The following is a 15,007-nucleotide window of genomic DNA, read 5'->3' as shown; positions in this document are numbered from 1 at the left end:
TGGATTGCATAGCCGACTTCTAAGAAGTTGACCAGTATTGATACCTCGCCATTGCATGGTGAAAATGTTTTGGAATTGTCCAGTCCGTTGAAAGTTGCTACTTAACCATTGATCAGCAAAAAACCCAGAGATAGCAGACAATGTCCTATGGGTGTATTATACATTTTAAAATTTCAAGGCAGAAATATTTTAAACGACCAGGCATTGGTGGTATAGTGGTTAGCATAGCTGCCTTCCAAGCAGTTGACCTGGGTTCGATTCCCAGCCAATGCATGGCTAGAGTTGTTTTGGCAATGTCCAGTTTGTTGAAAGTTGTTACTCAACCATTGATAAGCAAACAACACTTATATTTCAGCTCATTTTTAATAGTTTGTTTACAATTTCTGAATTTCCAGGTCAAAGTAAACCATAAACCAAGCATTGGTGGTATAGTGGATTGCATAGCTGACTTCCAAGAAGTTGACCGGTATTGATACCTAGCCATTGCATGGTGAAACTGTTTTGGAATAGTCCAGTCTGTTGAAAGTTGCTACTTAAGCATTGATCAGCAAAACCCCGGAGATAGCAGCCAATGTCCTATGGCATATAATAGATTAAACAAATTTAAGGCAGAAGTTATACAATGACATGGCATTGGTGGTTTAGTGGTTAGCATAGCTGCCTTCCAAGCAGTTGACCTGGGTTCGGTTCCCAGCCATTGCATGACTTGCTGTATTTAGGCAATGTCCAGTCTGGCGGGGTATAACCTGGTTAAGTTGCTGGTATTTAACAATTGATCAGCAAAATAAACCAGAGATTGCAGCCAATGCCCAGTGGTTTATTTTAGACTTTACAATTTCAAGGCAAACAAGTATTTAAGGACTAACCATTGGGGCTATAGTGGTTAGCATAGCTGCCTTCCGAGCCGTTGTCTTGGGTTTTGACTCCCAGCCAATGCATGGCTTGAGTTATTTTGGCAACGTCCAGTCTATTGAAAGTTGTTACTCAACCATTGATAAGCAAACAACACTGAGATTCCAGCTAATTGTTAATGGTTTGTTTACATATTCTGAATTTCCAGGTCAAAGTAAACTATAAACCAAGCATTGGTGGTATAGTGGATTGCCTAGCCGACTTCTAAGAAGTTGACCAGTATTGATACCTCGCCATTGCATGGTGAAAATGTTTTTGAATTGTCCAGTCCGTTGAAAGTTGCTACTTAACCATTGATCAGCAAAAAACCCAGAGATAGCAGACAATGTCCTATGTGTGTATTATACATTTTAAAATTTCAAGGCAGATATATTTTAAATGACCAGGCATTGGTGGTATAGTGGTTAGCATAGCTGCCTTCCAAGCAGTTGACCTGGGTTCGATTCCCAGCCAATGCATGGCTTGAGTTGTTTTGGCAATGTCCAGTCTGTTGAAAGTTGTAACTCAACCATTGATAAGCAAACAACACTTATATTTCAGCTAATTTTTAATAGTTTGTTTACATTTTCTGAATTTCCAGGTCAAAGTAAACCATTAACCAAGCATTGTTGGTATAGTGGATTGTATAGCCGACTTCCAAGAAGTTGACCAGTATTGATACCTCGCCATTGCATGGTGAAACTGTTTTGGAATAGTCCAGTCTGTTGAAAGTTGCTACTTAAGCATTGATCAGCAAAAAACCCAGAGATAGCAGCCAATGTCCCATGGTGTATTATAGATTAAACAAATTTAAGGCAGAAGTTATACAATGACATGGCATTGGTGGTTTAGTGGTTAGCATAGCTTCCTTCCAAGCAGTTGACCTGGGTTCGGTTCCCAGCCAATGCATGACTTGCTGTATTTAGGCAATGTCCAGTCTGGCGGGGTATAACCTGGATAAGTTGCTGTTATTTAACTATTGATCAGCAAAATAAACCAGAGATTGCAGCCAATGTCCAGTGGATTATTTTAGACTTTACAATTTCAAGGCAAACAAGTATTTAAGGACTAACCATTGTGGCTATAGTGGTTAGCATAGCTGCCTTCCAAGAAGTAGATCCATCGGCTGGGAACATCTCTGCGCTGCTGACCCGTCTCCGCTCGGGATGGTGTCCTGCTGGCCCCACTATGGACTGGACTCTTACTACTATTATGTTGGATCCACTATGGACTGGACTCTCACAATATTATGTCAGACCCACTCGACATCCATTGCTTTCGGTCTCCCCTAGAGGGGGGGGGTTACCCACATATGCGGTCCTCTCCAAGGTTTCTCATAGTCATTCACATCGAACGTCCCACTGGGGTGAGTTTTTCCTTGCCCGTATGTGGGCTTTGTACCGAGGATGTCGTTGTGGCTTGTGCAGCCCTTTGAGACACTTGTGATTTAGGGCTATATAAATAAAGATTGATTGATTGATTGATTGATTGATCCGGTTTTGACTCCCCGCCAATGCAGGGCTTGAGTTATTTTGGCAACGTCCAGTCTATTGAAAGTTGTTACTCAACCATTGATAAGCAAACAACACTGAGATTCCAGCTAATTTTTAATGGTTTGTTTACATTTTCTGAATTTCCAGGTCAAAGTAAACTATAAAACAAGCATTGGTAGTATAGTGGATTGCATAGCCGACTTCTAAGAAGTTGACCAGTATTGATACCTCGCCATTGCATGGTGAAAATGTTTTGGAATTGTCCAGTCCGTTGAAAGTTGCTACTTAACCATTGATCAGCAAAAAACCCAGAGATAGCAGACAATGTCCTATGGGTGTTTTATACATTTTAAAATTTCAAGGCAGAAATATTTTAAACGACCAGGCATTGGTGGTATAGTGGTTAGCATAGCTGCCTTCCAAGCAGTTGACCTGGGTTCGATTCCCAGCCAATGCATGGCTAGAGTTGTTTTGGCAATGTCCAGTTTGTTGAAAGTTGTTACTCAACCATTGATAAGCAAACAACACTTATATTTCAGCTCATTTTTAATAGTTTGTTTACATTTTCTGAATTTCCAGGTCAAAGTAAACCATAAACCAAGCATTGGTGGTATAGTGGATTGCATAGCTGACTTCCAAGAAGTTGACCGGTTTTGATACCTAGCCATTGCATGGTGAAACTGTTTTGGAATAGTCCAGTCTGTTGAAAGTTGCTACTTAAGCATTGATCAGCAAAACCCCGGAGATAGCAGCCAATGTCCTATGGCATATAATAGATTAAACAAATTTAAGGCAGAAGTTATACAATGACATGGCATTGGTGGTTTAGTGGTTAGCATAGCTGCCTTCCAAGCAGTTGACCTGGGTTCTGTTCCCAGCCAATGCATGACTTGCTGTATTTAGGCAATGTCCAGTCTGGCGGGGTATAACCTGGTTAAGTTGCTGGTATTTAACAATTGATCAGCAAAATAAACCAGAGATTGCAGCCAATGCCCAGTGGTTTATTTTAGACTTTACAATTTCAAGGCAAACAAGTATTTAAGGACTAACCATTGGGGCTAGAGTGGTTAGCATAGCTGCCTTCCGAGCAGTTGTCTTGGGTTTTGACTCCCCGCCAATGCATGGCTTGAATTATTTTGGCAACGTCCAGTCTATTGAAAGTTGTTACTCAACCATTGATAAGCAAACAACACTGAGATTCCAGCTAATTGTTAATGGTTTGTTTACATTTTCTGAATTTCCAGGTCAAAGTAAACTATAAACCAAGCATTGGTGGTATAGTGGATTGTATAGCCGACTTCTAAGAAGTTGACCAGTATTGATACCTCGCCATTGCATGGTGAAAATGTTTTGGAATTGTTCAGTCCGTTGAAAGTTGCTACTTAACCATTGATCAGCAAAAAACCCAGAGATAGCAGACAATGTCCTATGTGTGTATTATACATTTTAAAATTTCAAGGCAGATATATTTTAAACGACCAGGCATTGGTGGTATAGTGGTTAGCATAGCTGCCTTCCAAGCAGTTGACCTGGGTTCGATTCCCAGCCAATGCATGGCTCGAGTTGTTTTGGCAATGTCCAGTCTGTTGAAAGTTGTAACTCAACCATTGATAAGCAAACAACACTTATATTTCAGCTCATTTTTAATAGTTTGTTTACATTTTCTGAATTTCCAGGTCAAAGTAAACCAAAAACCAAGCATTGGTGGTATAGTGGATTGCATAGCTGACTTCCAAGAAGTTGACCGGTATTGATACCTAGCCATTGCATGGTGAAACTGTTTTGGAATAGTCCAGTCTGTTGAAAGTTGCTACTTAAGCATTGATCACCAAAAAACCCAGAGATAGCAGCCAATGTCCAATGGGTGTATTATACATTTTAAAATTTCAAGGCAGACATTTATTAAATGACCAGGCATTGGTGGTATAGTGGTTAGCATAGCTGCCTTCCAAGCAGTTGACCTGGGTTCGATTCCCAGCCAATGCATTGCTTGAGTTGTTTTGGCAATGTCCAGTCTGTTGAAAGTTGTTACTCAACCATTGATAAGCAAACAACACTTTTATTTCAGCTCATTTTTAATAGTTTGTTTACATTTTCTGAATTTCCAGGTCAAAGTAAACCATTAACCAAGCATTGTTGGTATAGTGGATTGTATAGCCGACTTCCAAGAAGTTGACCAGTATTGATACCTCGCCATTGCATGGTGAAACTGTTTTGGAATAGTCCAGTCTGTTGAAAGTTGCTACTTAAGCATTGATCAGCAAAAAACCCAGAGATAGCAGCCAATGTCCCATGGTGTATTATAGATTAAACAAATTTAAGGCAGAAGTTATACAATGACATGGCATTGGTGGTTTAGTGGTTAGCAAAGCTGCCTTCCAAGCAGTTGACCTGGGATCGGTTCCCAGCCAATGCATGACTTGCTGTATTTAGGCTATGTCCAGTCTGGCGGGGTATAACCTTGTTAAGTTGCTGTTATTTAACTATTGATCAGCAAAATAAACCAGAGATTGCAGCCAATGTCCAGTGGATTATTTAGACTTTACAATTTCAAGGCAAACAAGTATTTAAGGACTAACCATTGTGGCTATAGTGGTTAGCATAGCTGCCTTCCAAGAAGTAGACCCGGTTTTGACTCCCCGCCAATGCAGGGCTTGAGTTATTTTGGCAACGTCCAGTCTATTGAAAGTTGTTACTCAACCATTGATAAGCAAACAACACTGAGATTCCAGCTAATTTTTAATGGTTTGTTTACATTTTCTGAATTTCCAGGTCAAAGTAAACTATAAAACAAGCATTGGTGGTATAGTGGATTGCATAGCCGACTTCTAAGAAGTTGACCAGTATTGATACCTCGCCATTGCATGGTGAAAATGTTTTGGAATTGTCCAGTCCGTTGAAAGTTGCTACTTAACCATTGATCAGCAAAAAACCCAGAGATAGCAGACAATGTCCTATGGGTGTATTATACATTTTAAAATTTCAAGGCAGAAATATTTTAAACGACCAGGCATTGGTGGTATAGTGGTTAGCATAGCTGCCTTCCAAGCAGTTGACCTGGGTTCGATTCCCAGCCAATGCATGGCTAGATTTGTTTTGGCAATGTCCAGTTTGTTGAAAGTTGTTACTCAACCATTGATAAGCAAACAACACTTATATTTCAGCTCATTTTTAATAGTTTGTTTACATTTTCTGAATTTCCAGGTCAAAGTAAACCATAAACCAAGCATTGGTGGTATAGTGGATTGCATAGCTGACTTCCAAGAAGTTGACCGGTATTGATACCTAGCCATTGCATGGTGAAACTGTTTTGGAATAGTCCAGTCTGTTGAAAGTTGCTACTTAAGCATTGATCACCAAAAAACCCAGAGATAGCAGCCAATGTCCAATGGGTGTATTATACATTTTAAAATTTCAAGGCAGACATTTATTAAATGACCAGGCATTGGTGGTATAGTGGTTAGCATAGCTGCCTTCCAAGCAGTTGACCTGGGTTCGATTCCCAGCCAATGCATTGCTTGAGTTGTTTTGGCAATGTCCAGTCTGTTGAAAGTTGTTATTCAACCATTGATAAGCAAACAACACTTTTATTTCAGCTCATTTTTAATAGTTTGTTTACATTTTCTGAATTTCCAGGTCAAAGTAAACCATTAACCAAGCATTGTTGGTATAGTGGATTGTATAGCCGACTTCCAAGAAGTTGACCAGTATTGATACCTCGCCATTGCATGGTGAAACTGTTTTGGAATAGTCCAGTCTGTTGAAAGTTGCTACTTAAGCATTGATCAGCAAAAAACCCAGAGATAGCAGCCAATGTCCCATGGTGTATTATAGATTAAACAAATTTAAGGCAGAAGTTATACAATGACATGGCATTGGTGGTTTAGTGGTTAGCAAAGCTGCCTTCCAAGCAGTTGACCTGGGATCGGTTCCCAGCCAATGCATGACTTGCTGTATTTAGGCTATGTCCAGTCTGGCGGGGTATAACCTTGTTAAGTTGCTGTTATTTAACTATTGATCAGCAAAATAAACCAGAGATTGCAGCCAATGTCCAGTGGATTATTTAGACTTTACAATTTCAAGGCAAACAAGTATTTAAGGACTAACCATTGTGGCTATAGTGGTTAGCATAGCTGCCTTCCAAGAAGTAGACCCGGTTTTGACTCCCCGCCAATGCAGGGCTTGAGTTATTTTGGCAACGTCCAGTCTATTGAAAGTTGTTACTCAACCATTGATAAGCAAACAACACTGAGATTCCAGCTAATTTTTAATGGTTTGTTTACATTTTCTGAATTTCCAGGTCAAAGTAAACTATAAAACAAGCATTGGTGGTATAGTGGATTGCATAGCCGACTTCTAAGAAGTTGACCAGTATTGATACCTCGCCATTGCATGGTGAAAATGTTTTGGAATTGTCCAGTCCGTTGAAAGTTGCTACTTAACCATTGATCAGCAAAAAACCCAGAGATAGCAGACAATGTCCTATGTGTGTATTATACATTTTAAAATTTCAAGGCAGATATATTTTAAATGACCAGGCATTGGTGGTTTAGTGTTTAGCATAGCTTCCTTCCAAGCAGTTGACCTGGGTTCGGTTCCCAGCCAATGCATGACTTGCTGTATTTAGGCAATGTCCAGTCTGGCGGGGTATAACCTGGATAAGTTGCTGTTCTTTAACTATTGATCAGCAAAATAAACCAGAGATTGCAGCCAATGTCCAGTGGATTATTTTAGACTTTACAATTTCAAGGCAAACAAGTATTTAAGGACTAACCATTGGGGCTATAGTGGTTAGCATAGCTGCCTTCCAAGAAGTAGACCCGGTTTTGACTCCCCGCCAATGCAGGGCTTGAGTTATTTTGGCAACGTCCAGTCTATTGAAAGTTGTTACTCAACCATTGATAAGCAAACAACACTGAGATTCCAGCTAATTTTTAATGGTTTGTTTACATTTTCTGAATTTCCAGGTCAAAGTAAACTATAAAACAAGCATTGGTGGTATAGTGGATTGCATAGCCGACTTCTAAGAAGTTGACCAGTATTGATACCTCGCCATTGCATGGTGAAAATGTTTTGGAATTGTCCAGTCCGTTGAAAGTTGCTACTTAACCATTGATCAGCAAAAAACCCAGAGATAGCAGACAATGTCCTATGGGTGTATTATACATTTTAAAATTTCAAGGCAGAAATATTTTAAACGACCAGGCATTGGTGGTATAGTGGTTAGCATAGCTGCCTTCCAAGCAGTTGACCTGGGTTCGATTCCCAGCCAATGCATGGCTAGAGTTGTTTTGGCAATGTCCAGTTTGTTGAAAGTTGTTACTCAACCATTGATAAGCAAACAACACTTATATTTCAGCTCATTTTTAATAGTTTGTTTACAATTTCTGAATTTCCAGGTCAAAGTAAACCATAAACCAAGCATTGGTGGTATAGTGGTTTGCATAGCTGACTTCCAAGAAATTGACCGGTATTGATACCTAGCCATTGCATGGTGAAACTGTTTTGGAATAGTCCAGTCTGTTGAAAGTTGCTACTTAAGCATTGATCAGCAAAACCCCGGAGATAGCAGCCAATGTCCTATGGCATATAATAGATTAAACAAATTTAAGGCAGAAGTTATACAATGACATGGCATTGGTGGTTTAGTGGTTAGCATAGCGGCCTTCCAAGCAGTTGACCTGGGATCGGTTCCCAGCCAATGCATGACTTGCTGTATTTAGGCAATGTCCAGTCTGGCGGGGTATAACCTGGTTAAGTTGCTGGTATTTAACAATTGATCAGCAAAATAAACCAGAGATTGCAGCCAATGCCCAGTGGTTTATTTTAGACTTTACAATTTCAAGGCAAACAAGTATTTAAGGACTAACCATTGGGGCTATAGTGGTTAGCATAGCTGCCTTCCGAGCAGTTGTCTTGGGTTTTGACTCCCAGCCAATGCATGGCTTGAGTTATTTTGGCAACGTCCAGTCTATTGAAAGTTGTTACTCAACCATTGATAAGCAAACAACACTGAGATTCCAGCTAATTGTTAATGGTTTGTTTACATTTTCTGAATTTCCAGGTCAAAGTAAACTATAAACCAAGCATTGGTGGTATAGTGGATTGCCTAGCCGACTTCTAAGAAGTTGACCAGTATTGATACCTCGCCATTGCATGGTGAAAATGTTTTTGAATTGTCCAGTCCGTTGAAAGTTGCTACTTAACCATTGATCAGCTAAAAACCCAGAGATAGCAGACAATGTCCTATGTGTGTATTATACATTTTAAAATTTCAAGGCAGATATATTTTAAATGACCAGGCATTGGTGGGATAGTGGTTAGCATAGCTGCCTTCCAAGCAGTTGACCTGGGTTCGATTCCCAGTCAATGCATGGCTAGAGTTGTTTTGGCAATGTCCAGTTTGTTGAAAGTTGTTACTCAACCATTGATAAGCAAACAACACTTATATTTCAGCTCATTTTTAATAGTTTGTTTACATTTTCTGAATTTCCAGGTCAAAGTAAACCAAAAACCAAGCATTGGTGGTATAGTGGATTGCATAGCTGACTTCCAAGAAGTTGACCGGTATTGATACCTAGCCATTGCATGGTCAAACTGTTTTGGAATAGTCCAGTCTGTTGAAAGTTGCTACTTAAGCATTGATCAGCAAAAAACCCAGAGATAGCAGCCAATGTCCAATGGGTGTATTATACATTTTAAAATTTGAAGGCAGACATTTATTAAATGACCAGGCATTGGTGGTATAGTGGTTAGCATAGCTGCCTTCCAAGCAGTTGACCTGGGTTCGATTCCCAGCCAATGCATGGCTTGAGTTGTTTTGGCAATGTCCAGTCTGTTGAAAGTTGTTACTCAACCATTGATAAGCAAACAACACTTTTATTTCAGCTCATTTTTAATAGTTTGTTAACATTTTCTGAATTTCCAGGTCAAAGTAAACCATTAACCAAGCATTGTTGGTATAGTGGATTGTATAGCCGACTTCCAAGAAGTTGACCAGTATTGATACCTCGCCATTGCATGGTGAAACTGTTTTGGAATAGTCCAGTCTGTTGAAAGTTGCTACTTAAGCATTGATCAGCAAAAAACCCAGAGATAGCAGCCAATGTCCCATGGTGTATTATAGATTAAACAAATTTAAGGCAGAAGTTATACAATGACATGGCATTGGTGGTTTAGTGGTTAGCATAGCTTCCTTCCAAGCAGTTTACTAGGGTTCGGTTCCCAGCCAATGCATGACTTGCTGTATTTAGGCAATGTCCAGTCTGGCGGGGTATAACCTGATTAAGTTGCTGGTATTTAACTATTGATCAGCAAAATAAACCAGAGATTGCAGCCAATGTCCAGTGGATTATTTTAGACTTTACAATTTCAAGGCAAACAAGTATTTAAGGACTAACCATTGGGGCAATAGTGGTTAGCATAGCTGCCTTCCGAGCAGTTGTCTTGGGTTTTGACTCCCAGCCAATGCATGGCTTGAGTTATTTTGGCAACGTCCAGTCTATTGAAAGTTGTTACTCAACCATTGATAAGCAAACAACACTGAGATTCCAGCTAATTATTAATGGTTTGTTTACATATTCTGAATTTCCAGGTCAAAGTAAACTATAAACCAAGCATTGTTGGTATAGTGGATTGCCTAGCCGACTTCTAAGAAGTTGACCAGTATTGATACCTCGCCATTGCATGGTGAAACTGTTTTGGAATAGTCCAGTCTGTTGAAAGTTGCTACTTAAGCATTGATCAGCAAAAAACCCAGAGATAGCAGCCAATGTCCCATGGTGTATTATAGATTAAACAAATTTAAGGCAGAAGTTATACAATGACATGGCATTGGTGGTTTAGTGGTTAGCAAAGCTGCCTTCCAAGCAGTTGACCTGGGATCGGTTCCCAGCCAATGCATGACTTGCTGTATTTAGGCTATGTCCAGTCTGGCGGGGTATAACCTTGTTAAGTTGCTGTTATTTAACTATTGATCAGCAAAATAAACCAGAGATTGCAGCCAATGTCCAGTGGATTATTTAGACTTTACAATTTCAAGGCAAACAAGTATTTAAGGACTAACCATTGTGGCTATAGTGGTTAGCATAGCTGCCTTCCAAGAAGTAGACCCGGTTTTGACTCCCCGCCAATGCAGGGCTTGAGTTATTTTGGCAACGTCCAGTCTATTGAAAGTTGTTACTCAACCATTGATAAGCAAACAACACTGAGATTCCAGCTAATTTTTAATGGTTTGTTTACATTTTCTGAATTTCCAGGTCAAAGTAAACTATAAAACAAGCATTGGTGGTATAGTGGATTGCATAGCCGACTTCTAAGAAGTTGACCAGTATTGATACCTCGCCATTGCATGGTGAAAATGTTTTGGAATTGTCCAGTCCGTTGAAAGTTGCTACTTAACCATTGATCAGCAAAAAACCCAGAGATAGCAGACAATGTCCTATGTGTGTATTATACATTTTAAAATTTCAAGGCAGATATATTTCAAATGACCAGGCATTGGTGGTTTAGTGTTTAGCATAGCTTCCTTCCAAGCAGTTGACCTGGGTTCGGTTCCCAGCCAATGCATGACTTGCTGTATTTAGGCAATGTCCAGTCTGGCGGGGTATAACCTGGATAAGTTGCTGTTCTTTAACTATTGATCAGCAAAATAAACCAGAGATTGCAGCCAATGTCCAGTGGATTATTTTAGACTTTACAATTTCAAGGCAAACAAGTATTTAAGGACTAACCATTGGGGCTATAGTGGTTAGCATAGCTGCCTTCCAAGAAGTAGACCCGGTTTTGACTCCCCGCCAATGCAGGGCTTGAGTTATTTTGGCAACGTCCAGTCTATTGAAAGTTGTTACTCAACCATTGATAAGCAAACAACACTGAGATTCCAGCTAATTTTTAATGGTTTGTTTACATTTTCTGAATTTCCAGGTCAAAGTAAACTATAAAACAAGCATTGGTGGTATAGTGGATTGCATAGCCGACTTCTAAGAAGTTGACCAGTATTGATACCTCGCCATTGCATGGTGAAAATGTTTTGGAATTGTCCAGTCCGTTGAAAGTTGCTACTTAACCATTGATCAGCAAAAAACCCAGAGATAGCAGACAATGTCCTATGGGTGTATTATACATTTTAAAATTTCAAGGCAGAAATATTTTAAACGACCAGGCATTGGTGGTATAGTGGTTAGCATAGCTGCCTTCCAAGCAGTTGACCTGGGTTCGATTCCCAGCCAATGCATGGCTAGAGTTGTTTTGGCAATGTCCAGTTTGTTGAAAGTTGTTACTCAACCATTGATAAGCAAACAACACTTATATTTCAGCTCATTTTTAATAGTTTGTTTACAATTTCTGAATTTCCAGGTCAAAGTAAACCATAAACCAAGCATTGGTGGTATAGTGGTTTGCATAGCTGACTTCCAAGAAATTGACCGGTATTGATACCTAGCCATTGCATGGTGAAACTGTTTTGGAATAGTCCAGTCTGTTGAAAGTTGCTACTTAAGCATTGATCAGCAAAACCCCGGAGATAGCAGCCAATGTCCTATGGCATATAATAGATTAAACAAATTTAAGGCAGAAGTTATACAATGACATGGCATTGGTGGTTTAGTGGTTAGCATAGCGGCCTTCCAAGCAGTTGACCTGGGATCGGTTCCCAGCCAATGCATGACTTGCTGTATTTAGGCAATGTCCAGTCTGGCGGGGTATAACCTGGTTAAGTTGCTGGTATTTAACAATTGATCAGCAAAATAAACCAGAGATTGCAGCCAATGCCCAGTGGTTTATTTTAGACTTTACAATTTCAAGGCAAACAAGTATTTAAGGACTAACCATTGGGGCTATAGTGGTTAGCATAGCTGCCTTCCGAGCAGTTGTCTTGGGTTTTGACTCCCAGCCAATGCATGGCTTGAGTTATTTTGGCAACGTCCAGTCTATTGAAAGTTGTTACTCAACCATTGATAAGCAAACAACACTGAGATTCCAGCTAATTGTTAATGGTTTGTTTACATTTTCTGAATTTCCAGGTCAAAGTAAACTATAAACCAAGCATTGGTGGTATAGTGGATTGCCTAGCCGACTTCTAAGAAGTTGACCAGTATTGATACCTCGCCATTGCATGGTGAAAATGTTTTTGAATTGTCCAGTCCGTTGAAAGTTGCTACTTAACCATTGATCAGCTAAAAACCCAGAGATAGCAGACAATGTCCTATGTGTGTATTATACATTTTAAAATTTCAAGGCAGATATATTTTAAATGACCAGGCATTGGTGGGATAGTGGTTAGCATAGCTGCCTTCCAAGCAGTTGACCTGGGTTCGATTCCCAGTCAATGCATGGCTAGAGTTGTTTTGGCAATGTCCAGTTTGTTGAAAGTTGTTACTCAACCATTGATAAGCAAACAACACTTATATTTCAGCTCATTTTTAATAGTTTGTTTACATTTTCTGAATTTCCAGGTCAAAGTAAACCAAAAACCAAGCATTGGTGGTATAGTGGATTGCATAGCTGACTTCCAAGAAGTTGACCGGTATTGATACCTAGCCATTGCATGGTCAAACTGTTTTGGAATAGTCCAGTCTGTTGAAAGTTGCTACTTAAGCATTGATCAGCAAAAAACCCAGAGATAGCAGCCAATGTCCAATGGGTGTATTATACATTTTAAAATTTGAAGGCAGACATTTATTAAATGACCAGGCATTGGTGGTATAGTGGTTAGCATAGCTGCCTTCCAAGCAGTTGACCTGGGTTCGATTCCCAGCCAATGCATGGCTTGAGTTGTTTTGGCAATGTCCAGTCTGTTGAAAGTTGTTACTCAACCATTGATAAGCAAACAACACTTTTATTTCAGCTCATTTTTAATAGTTTGTTAACATTTTCTGAATTTCCAGGTCAAAGTAAACCATTAACCAAGCATTGTTGGTATAGTGGATTGTATAGCCGACTTCCAAGAAGTTGACCAGTATTGATACCTCGCCATTGCATGGTGAAACTGTTTTGGAATAGTCCAGTCTGTTGAAAGTTGCTACTTAAGCATTGATCAGCAAAAAACCCAGAGATAGCAGCCAATGTCCCATGGTGTATTATAGATTAAACAAATTTAAGGCAGAAGTTATACAATGACATGGCATTGGTGGTTTAGTGGTTAGCATAGCTTCCTTCCAAGCAGTTTACTAGGGTTCGGTTCCCAGCCAATGCATGACTTGCTGTATTTAGGCAATGTCCAGTCTGGCGGGGTATAACCTGATTAAGTTGCTGGTATTTAACTATTGATCAGCAAAATAAACCAGAGATTGCAGCCAATGTCCAGTGGATTATTTTAGACTTTACAATTTCAAGGCAAACAAGTATTTAAGGACTAACCATTGGGGCAATAGTGGTTAGCATAGCTGCCTTCCGAGCAGTTGTCTTGGGTTTTGACTCCCAGCCAATGCATGGCTTGAGTTATTTTGGCAACGTCCAGTCTATTGAAAGTTGTTACTCAACCATTGATAAGCAAACAACACTGAGATTCCAGCTAATTATTAATGGTTTGTTTACATATTCTGAATTTCCAGGTCAAAGTAAACTATAAACCAAGCATTGTTGGTATAGTGGATTGCCTAGCCGACTTCTAAGAAGTTGACCAGTATTGATACCTCGCCATTGCATGGTGAAACTGTTTTGGAATAGTCCAGTCTGTTGAAAGTTGCTACTTAAGCATTGATCAGCAAAAAACCCAGAGATAGCAGCCAATGTCCCATGGTGTATTATAGATTAAACAAATTTAAGGCAGAAGTTATACAATGACATGGCATTGGTGGTTTAGTGGTTAGCATAGCTTCCTTCCAAGCAGTTGACCTGGGTTCGGTTCCCAGCCAATGCATGACTTGCTGTATTTAGGCAATGTCTAGTCTGGCGGGGTATAACCTGGACAAGTTGCTGTTATTTAACTATTGATCAGCAAAATAAACCAGAGATTGCAGCCAATGTCCAGTGGATTATTTTAGACTTTACAATTTCAAGGCAAACAAGTATTTAAGGACTAACCATTGTGGCTATAGTGGTTAGCATAGCTGCCTTCCAAGAAGTAGACCCGGTTTTGACTCCCCGCCAATGCAGGGCTTGAGTTATTTTGGCAACGTCCAGTCTATTGAAAGTTGTTACTCAACCATTGATAAGCAAACAACACTGAGATTCCAGCTAATTATTAATGGTTTGTTTACATTTTCTGAATTTCCAGGTCAAAGTAAACTATAAAACAAGCATTGGTAGTATAGTGGATTGCATAGCCGACTTCTAAGAAGTTGACCAGTATTGATACCTCGCCATTGCATGGTGAAAATGTTTTGGAATTGTCCAGTCCGTTGAAAGTTGCTACCTAACCATTGATCAGCAAAAAACCCAGAGATAGCAGACAATGTCCTATGTGTGTATTATACATTTTAAAATTTCAAGGCAGAAATATTTTAAACGACCAGGCATTGGTGGTATAGTGGTTAGCATAGCTGCCTTCCAAGCAGTTGACCTGGGTTCGATTCCCAGCCAATGCATGGCTAGAGTTGTTTTGGCAATGTCCAGTTTGTTGAAAGTTGTTACTCAACCATTGATAAGCAAACAACACTTATATTTCAGCTCATTTTTAATAG

At 39.7% G+C, this 15,007-nt stretch overlaps 14 non-coding genes across 14 annotated transcripts; all 14 read left to right on the top strand.

Moving 5' to 3' along the window:
- The first annotated feature begins 201 nt into the window (after positions 1-201).
- Positions 202-273, top strand: trnag-ucc (transfer RNA glycine (anticodon UCC)). Its single transcript has one exon. It is a non-coding gene; the product is annotated as a tRNA-Gly (tRNA).
- Positions 274-1,298: 1,025 nt separating this feature from the next.
- On the top strand, positions 1,299-1,370 carry trnag-ucc (transfer RNA glycine (anticodon UCC)). Its single transcript has one exon. It is a non-coding gene; the product is annotated as a tRNA-Gly (tRNA).
- Positions 1,371-2,769: 1,399 nt separating this feature from the next.
- Positions 2,770-2,841, top strand: trnag-ucc (transfer RNA glycine (anticodon UCC)). Its single transcript has one exon. It is a non-coding gene; the product is annotated as a tRNA-Gly (tRNA).
- Positions 2,842-3,866: 1,025 nt separating this feature from the next.
- trnag-ucc (transfer RNA glycine (anticodon UCC)) lies at positions 3,867-3,938 on the top strand. Its single transcript has one exon. It is a non-coding gene; the product is annotated as a tRNA-Gly (tRNA).
- Positions 3,939-4,298: 360 nt separating this feature from the next.
- trnag-ucc (transfer RNA glycine (anticodon UCC)) lies at positions 4,299-4,370 on the top strand. The gene has a single exon. It is a non-coding gene; the product is annotated as a tRNA-Gly (tRNA).
- Positions 4,371-5,394: 1,024 nt separating this feature from the next.
- trnag-ucc (transfer RNA glycine (anticodon UCC)) lies at positions 5,395-5,466 on the top strand. Its single transcript has one exon. It is a non-coding gene; the product is annotated as a tRNA-Gly (tRNA).
- Positions 5,467-5,826: 360 nt separating this feature from the next.
- Positions 5,827-5,898, top strand: trnag-ucc (transfer RNA glycine (anticodon UCC)). Its single transcript has one exon. It is a non-coding gene; the product is annotated as a tRNA-Gly (tRNA).
- A 1,691-nt stretch (positions 5,899-7,589) lies between these two features.
- On the top strand, positions 7,590-7,661 carry trnag-ucc (transfer RNA glycine (anticodon UCC)). Its single transcript has one exon. It is a non-coding gene; the product is annotated as a tRNA-Gly (tRNA).
- Positions 7,662-8,686: 1,025 nt separating this feature from the next.
- trnag-ucc (transfer RNA glycine (anticodon UCC)) lies at positions 8,687-8,758 on the top strand. The gene has a single exon. It is a non-coding gene; the product is annotated as a tRNA-Gly (tRNA).
- A 360-nt stretch (positions 8,759-9,118) lies between these two features.
- Positions 9,119-9,190, top strand: trnag-ucc (transfer RNA glycine (anticodon UCC)). The gene has a single exon. It is a non-coding gene; the product is annotated as a tRNA-Gly (tRNA).
- A 2,357-nt stretch (positions 9,191-11,547) lies between these two features.
- Positions 11,548-11,619, top strand: trnag-ucc (transfer RNA glycine (anticodon UCC)). The gene has a single exon. It is a non-coding gene; the product is annotated as a tRNA-Gly (tRNA).
- Positions 11,620-12,644: 1,025 nt separating this feature from the next.
- Positions 12,645-12,716, top strand: trnag-ucc (transfer RNA glycine (anticodon UCC)). Its single transcript has one exon. It is a non-coding gene; the product is annotated as a tRNA-Gly (tRNA).
- Positions 12,717-13,076: 360 nt separating this feature from the next.
- Positions 13,077-13,148, top strand: trnag-ucc (transfer RNA glycine (anticodon UCC)). Its single transcript has one exon. It is a non-coding gene; the product is annotated as a tRNA-Gly (tRNA).
- A 1,691-nt stretch (positions 13,149-14,839) lies between these two features.
- On the top strand, positions 14,840-14,911 carry trnag-ucc (transfer RNA glycine (anticodon UCC)). The gene has a single exon. It is a non-coding gene; the product is annotated as a tRNA-Gly (tRNA).
- Positions 14,912-15,007: the final 96 nt, after the last annotated feature.

Source organism: Nerophis lumbriciformis, linkage group LG34 (assembly GCF_033978685.3).
Source record: "Nerophis lumbriciformis linkage group LG34, RoL_Nlum_v2.1, whole genome shotgun sequence".
In the NCBI taxonomy this organism is placed as follows: Eukaryota; Metazoa; Chordata; class Actinopteri; order Syngnathiformes; family Syngnathidae; genus Nerophis; species Nerophis lumbriciformis.
The sequence above is the reverse complement of the archived record's forward strand: the minus strand, read 5'-3'. Positions and strand labels throughout refer to the sequence as shown.